We start from the raw sequence: 7,408 nt of genomic DNA on the forward strand, positions 1-7,408 counted from the left end.
GAAGACAAATCAAGGGATATACCACATAAACATATAGAGAACACAGAAGGGATCTACCTACTGTGGGGTCAATATGATCATAGGATGTGTGTGTGTGTGTGTATATATATATATATATATATATAACATTATTACAAATGGATTGACATCATTCCCCCAAAGAAAGTAGAACTACAATCACAAAGTAGGAAATATCACATAAGAGATACAAAGAAGAATCTTTTTGGACCATAAACTAAAGACCAAAAAGAACTAGTGCTACCAAGTCACAAATCCAAGCAGATTACATAAGGAAACATGTATAAAGAATAGCACAAGTACAACATAACATGAAACAACATATGGAAGACTAGAGATACATATAGAGGAATAGTACAATAGGTCTGATTCTTTTATCACCTTGCACCAACAAATCAACAAAGATCATATAAGATAATCTAAAAACATTTAGAAAGCACGTCACAAGAGAAGCACAATACAACAAACAAACACACAAAAGGCTACCATGATGGACTAGCCAATCAAGCATACCACCTACTCTCCCCATCTCATTGTATATCATTTAAATAAGGTGGGTAACTCGCAAGAGGGACTATATCCAACATAGCATGAATGATTGAAAGTTCTAAACAAGGATCCTGTTGAGAATCACAATGTGCAATACTAGGTGTAAGTGTCAATTGTAAGGAAAACATATTAGGTTAATCAATGTCAATGTCACTAGTTTCATATTCATCATTAACATTGTCAACATTATTAAATGTATCTTCTTCATCTAGATTAATCAAAATAGGATCTAAGATATGAATAGAATCATCAAAATCATGCATCTTAACATCATTATTAGCAACAACTTCTTCTATGCATCATGATAGTTGTGTATAGGATAAAATATGGTTGATGAATAGGGTTTTATAATAGTGCACATGAAAGAGACCCTAAACCCACATTTTACATATGCATATAGATTCTTATGATATGGGATATAAATATAGGAGACAAATATTGGAATGAAGAAAATAAAAGGTACTTACCTCTAAAAAACAATTGGCTGAAAACCCTATCAAATGATCTCAAAAATTGTCGATTCTCATATTCCTCAACCAAAACTACAAGATCTTCAAGACCCATAAATATTTTTCTTTTCTAAGGTAGGTTGACCTTGACCCTATTAAAAGTTGACCTTGACCTGCACTGCCCCAACTTAATTTCTATTCATAGATCTTGCAAGTTTGATGAAAAGGGTATCTAAATCTACACTGATTCATTGTTCCACCCCTATACCTACAAGAAAAATGGTTTAATTATTTGGATGAGGGGTTTGCCTTAGTCAAACCCCATTTTGGAATCAACATTGAAATATAATTGAAATTACAATATAAATAAACAAAGTGGAACTATTCACCTTGCTTATATTGAAATCCTTGTGGAGGATTCAAATCCTTAAATCTACAAGTACGGATGCTCTAAATGAATATAGAACAGGATATAGGATGTCTCAAATAAATTGTCTTAGATCTTCAACACCAATCTTGAATGGATCTTGGATTAGGATGAGGCTTGAATTCAAATGGATGAATCTTAAACAAGAGGGCTCCATAGAGCTTGGATCCTTCAATGACTATTAATGGATCTCCTTAATGAATTGAATGCTTAAAGATGGATTATTGCTTGAACTTGATAATTATTGAATGCTTGATCATGAAAGAGTATAACTTCATCTCATCTCCTTATTCCTTAAGTGTTCTTGAGCATTCTTATTTTTTTAATATCATCATATGCCTTAGAGAAAATGAGAGGAGAAGGCTTCCTTATATAGAGATCTACAACACAAACTTCTAGAGAAGGTGAACATGGGAGCATCAAATCCCAATTAACCTTAACCATAGAAATGAACCTAGATCAAATGCAATTTAAGAGTTCACCATTTTCAAAACCAAAATAGCCAACCCGAGAGTAGAAAAACAGTTCTTTCTGAAACTTGACATCTAGAAATCATGAAACCTTGAAATTTTAACTTGGGGTTAGAGATGAGATCAACCCTGCCCTAGATCAAGGTTGAGATCATCCTTGACCTAGGTCAAGTTTGAGGTCAACCTTGATCTAAATTTTCATCCTTGACCTTGAGGTTGTCCTTGACCCAAAAATCAAGAATCTCAAGATTTCAGTCTAAAATGCTAGAAAAGTATAGAAAGAAAGTGAAAAGGATGTAGAACTGGGGGGAAATATCTAGATCCATGGAAAGAACTAATCAAGGTGCTTGAGATTACCCCAAACCACTTACTTAGAGGGCTAAACACTCTTAACATGGAAGTGCTTCCATTTTAAGATGATACATTTAGCCCCCACTTTAGTAAGAGTATGGACTCGATGCAAACTCTTGGTAAAGTAGATAATAATGAAAAGATAATATTATTAAAATCAAAGGGACAAAGAGATCCTTAAGCCCCCAGGGACTCAATTCTTTGTCAACTCCAAGATTACAATAAGAGAGACATCTCTAGAAAAGAAAAAAAGAAGAAGAGAGAGGAGTGGTTAGCTCGCCCAATAAGATGTGTGTATCTCACTATGAACCACAAAATATATAGGATGGCCCACCAAGAAAGAGCTTGATAGTCACTCCATTAAGTTATGCATCTTCTGGAAGCTTTGTGCATGTATGTAGTGCATCTTTTGATGGCTTTTGTAAAGTACCCATGGATCCATATTCTCATATCAACATAAAATACATTTGTAAATTGTGTATATCTTTAGGATTTAACAACTTTCATGTGTTACCTCTTGAGGATTTAGCTTATTTGAAATTGAAATTGTGTGTCTCTTCAAGATTTAGCAACTTATGTGTGTTACCTTCTAAGGATTTCACATATCAAAAAATTGGAAATGTGTGTCCCTTCAAGATTTAGCAACTTATGTGTGTTACCTTCCGAGATTTAGCATGTTGCAAAATAAAAGGTTAGAACCAAAATACATAATATAGAATGAGGGAGGTCATATATATTCCCCCCTCCTTAAGATGGCAAAAAATGCATGCTATTTTGACATGTTAAGGAAGGAAAAGAGCAAGGATAAAGCCTTCTTCAACATCAGGACAATATCCATAGACAACACCTAGTCCAAGCCAAGAAGGTCACATATCCTATGAGGCCATGGAAGGGACAAATGTAAAGAGATATCATGCAAGAAGAGAAAAAGTAACCCTTTTGAGGGATAACACACAATTTAGCTTCCAAGGTGAGAGATTTATCAACCATGGAAACCCAATATCAAATAATGAAATAGGTTATGATTAATGACATAGATCCTCAATACAAACCAAATTTTTTGTGTATGATTGGATATCACATATAATAGATAGATATTTCTTAACCAAGGAAAAATGGATCCTAGAAAGACAAAAAAGGAGATGGCATCCTTGCCCCCCAAGAATAGGAACGAGGATGAAAGGGAACCTCTTATATCACTTGCAACACTATACAAGACAATGAGCCCCCAAATATTAGGCTAACATTGTTTACATAATGTGGAGCTCCATAATAGGAACATAAATGTTATTTATAGAAAATAGGATTGTAATACAACTCATTGCCACATGATATATAAATAACCTTACTATCAATGATTTGCCTAATCTTATAATGTAAAGCTTGACATTAATTAGTAGAGTGATCATGAAATATATGATATAAACAAAAAGGAAGAGTCTGTAAGTTTGGACTATGTTTCTTTTTGTGTTTAGGTCTATTAATCATCTTAGAATGAACAAGTTTAGGTAAAAGAACTTCTTGGTCAAAACACTTCATAGTCTCATCATGTTTTGAAGTGTTATTTGAGATGTTGTTAACATTGATTTTTTGTTAAGGATTAAATCCCAATCCATAAGAATGCTTATGCCCCCCATTCTATAAGGGAATTTGAATTCCCTATTTATGCTTTACCACGTGCTTGGCCATTGATTCCTTTCTTATCTATGAAATGATAACTAAGACCATAATGAGAAGCCATATCAAAAGGAGTCAATGGAACTTCATTAGTCACTATGTCATAATTAGTAGGTTTGATAGTTTCATTGTGGATAGAAGTAGCAACAAAGTTGTTATGAAGAGATTTAGAAGTAAAAACTCATTGTTCAAACTTTCTTTATGGCTTCATAAAATCAAGATAAAAAACCTTATACTCTCCAATAAAAGTAGGAGTAAAATCCAAGGTTCCCCAATCATCATCAAGAAGAGCATTAGAGGAAGAAGGATTAATATGAGAAATAGGAGTAGTGTGGGTTTGAATATTCAGACAAGGATTTGGCACATCATCTACATGAAGTGTATACATTATGTTGTTATGTATAAACTTAACTTTACACTGAAGGGTGGAAGGGATAGCATGAAACTCATGTAACCAAGGTAGACCCAAAAGAAGGTTATAATTAAGAGTTCTAGGCATAACATAAATAGGTGTAATCAAGATTATCAGGCCTACTTTGATAGGTAAGGTAATGATTCCCATAGTCCTATTAGAAATGTTATCAAAGCCACATCTAATAACATTATCAAGTTGAATAGTTGAAAGATTGATGTTAATTGCTTTGACCATGTCCATGCTACAAACATTAAGCCCAGATCCATTATCAATCAAGGTCCTTTGAATTATACTTTTATTGATAGTAACAACCACCATGAGAGTATCATATTGATTTTGAACTTCTTTTGAAGGTAAATCATTTTGAGTAAATACAATGTCAAGAACACTCAAGGTATTATGCATGCATTGTAAGAAGTTATTGATGTTCTCTTGATTAGGAAGTGGAGTGGGAAGAGTTGCTAGAGATTTTTTCAAGGCTTCATATTAGGTAGTTAAAGTTTGAAGAAGCTCCCATAAGGAAATATTGGTAGGGGTATTTTTCAATTGGTTTATAAAATCATACTCCTTACTAGGAAGATGAGGTGGAAGAGGAAGAATGGGTTGACAAGGTGGCAATGAAGTAGAAAACACTAGATTAGGTTGAAGGTTACTCCTTGTATGATATGTGTGGGCTATAGAACCTTGGTCACTAAAAGACTCTAAAGACTCCATAGATTTACCTTTAATAGTAATGAAAGGATAGCCTTTGATAGTCAACAAAGGTTCAAGAGATAAGCCATGTTAGTTGTCTCAATACTAAAAACAAATTCATAAGAAGGAAGAAACGAAGACACCCTAGGAGGAGATGAGGTAGAATCTTGATTCTCCATGATAATATCATCACTAAGAGGGAGATCATTAAGTAAATTCATATAATTCTCCACTAATGCCTCATCACTAGAAGGAATCTCAAATGGAGGTAAAGCATCTAAAATATCATTTGCTTTCACTAAAATGTCTCCATAAAGGGAGTGTGTTTTAGAAAAATATTTATCATCATGTATGAATATGTCATCCATTAATAAATCACCCTCTTGTATGAAATCATCTTCATGAGGAGAGGCTAAATAAATGTCTTTATCCACAAGATCATCCATAATAGTTTCATGAGGAAGAGAGTAATTAACATGCAAATCTAAAGGTTCATCCCAAATAGGAGGATTATCATTCCTATCAATAAAGAAAATTTTATGAGTGACATAGATCACTAAAGTTTGATCCCTAGAGGGTGAAGAAAGTAAATTATATTCTAAAGTAGGCTCATAGAAATGACATATATTAGGAGAAGAATCATCAATCCTCAACTCATCTCCATAAAGAGAAATATGATGGAGAGATAGATTAAGGTCATATTTTTGTTATAAAATATTTGTACAAGGTAATTCAAAAGAGGAAAAAGAAACATTACACACACTAAACTAACTCTTTCTAGGTATAACACTATGCCAAGGTAAGGTAATAGGAGGATGTTATGTAATCCCAAAAGTTATAGAAGAATGTTTGGAAAACATTTGAAACAATGTGTGCAACATTATAACGAATGAAAAAATGCATAAAAATTTGATTTAGATTTATCCAAATGCATTAAAATCAAATTTATAAGGAAATCAAACACCACAAACACAGTAAGGGCATCCAATTCCACAAAGCAATGTAAATGTTTTTGTATTTTTCAATAAATTTTGCAACTTTTTTGTATTTTTGAAATATAGATGCATGAAATCTAATTAGCATGCAAGACTTAACATAAAAGACAAATCTAACACCAACAATATAAAAGAAAACATAACACCAAAAAACCCAATAGGGAATCTAATTCCACAAAAGAAAAGAGGTTAAGTGTGTCAGGTTCACCAAAATGTATAGGATAAAATATGGTTGATGAATAGGGTTTTAGAATAGTGCACATGAAAGAGACCTTAAACCCATATTTTACATATACATATAGATTATTATGATATGGGATGCAAATATATGAGAATAATATTGGAATGAATAAAATAAAAAGTATTTACCTCCAAAAAAGAATCAGCTAAAAACCTTTTCAAATGATCTCAAAAATTGTCAATTTTGATATTCTCAAACCAAAACTATGAGATCTTCAAAACCTAGAAATATTTTTCTTTTTTGAGGGTAGGTTGACCTTGACCCAGTTAGTTGGGCATAATTGTACCTTGGGGCACAATTGTGCCCCAAAAAGTCAACCTTGACCTGTACTACTTTGATGAAATTTTTGTTCATGGATCCCACAAGTTTGACAAAGAGGGTATCCAAATTTGTGCTAATATTCATTGTTCCACACCTATACCTACAAGAAAAATAGTTTTGTCATTTGGATGGGGGGTTTGCCTTTGTCAAACCCCAGTTTGGAACCAACCTTGAAATTTAATTGAAATTGCAATATAAATAAACAAAGTAAATGGAACTATTCACCTTGTGCATATTGAAATCCTTGTGGAGGATTTGAATCCTTAAATCCACAAGTATGGATGCTCTAGATGAATGTAGAATAGGATGTAGGATGTCTAAAAGAAATTGTCTTAGATCTTCAATACCAATCTTGAATGGATCTTGGATTAGGAAGAGACTTGAATGGAAATGGATGAATCTTCGACAAGAGGACTCTATAGAGCTTGAATCCTTCAAAGGCTACTAATGGATCTCCTTGATGAATTAAATTCTTGAATATGGATCCTTTCTTGAACTTGATAATGCTTGATCTCCTTATGCCTTAAGCATTCTTGAGCATTCTTAGATTTTTCTTATCATCATATGCCTTAGAGAAAATGAGAGGAGGAGGCTTCCTTATATAGAGATCTAGGGCACAAACTTCTAGAGAAGGCTAGCATGGGAGCATTAAATCCCAATTAACCTTAATCCCTAGAAATGGACCTAGATTAAATGCAATTTAAGAGTTTACCATTTTGGAGACCAAAACAACCAACCCAGAAGCGAGAAAACAATTCTTTCTGAAACCTGACATTCAGAAATCATGGAACCTCAAAATTTG

This window comes from Cupressus sempervirens, chromosome 1 (assembly GCF_028749045.1).
Source record: "Cupressus sempervirens isolate cs-2001-9-10 chromosome 1, ASM2874904v1, whole genome shotgun sequence".
Taxonomy (NCBI): Eukaryota; Viridiplantae; Streptophyta; class Pinopsida; order Cupressales; family Cupressaceae; genus Cupressus; species Cupressus sempervirens.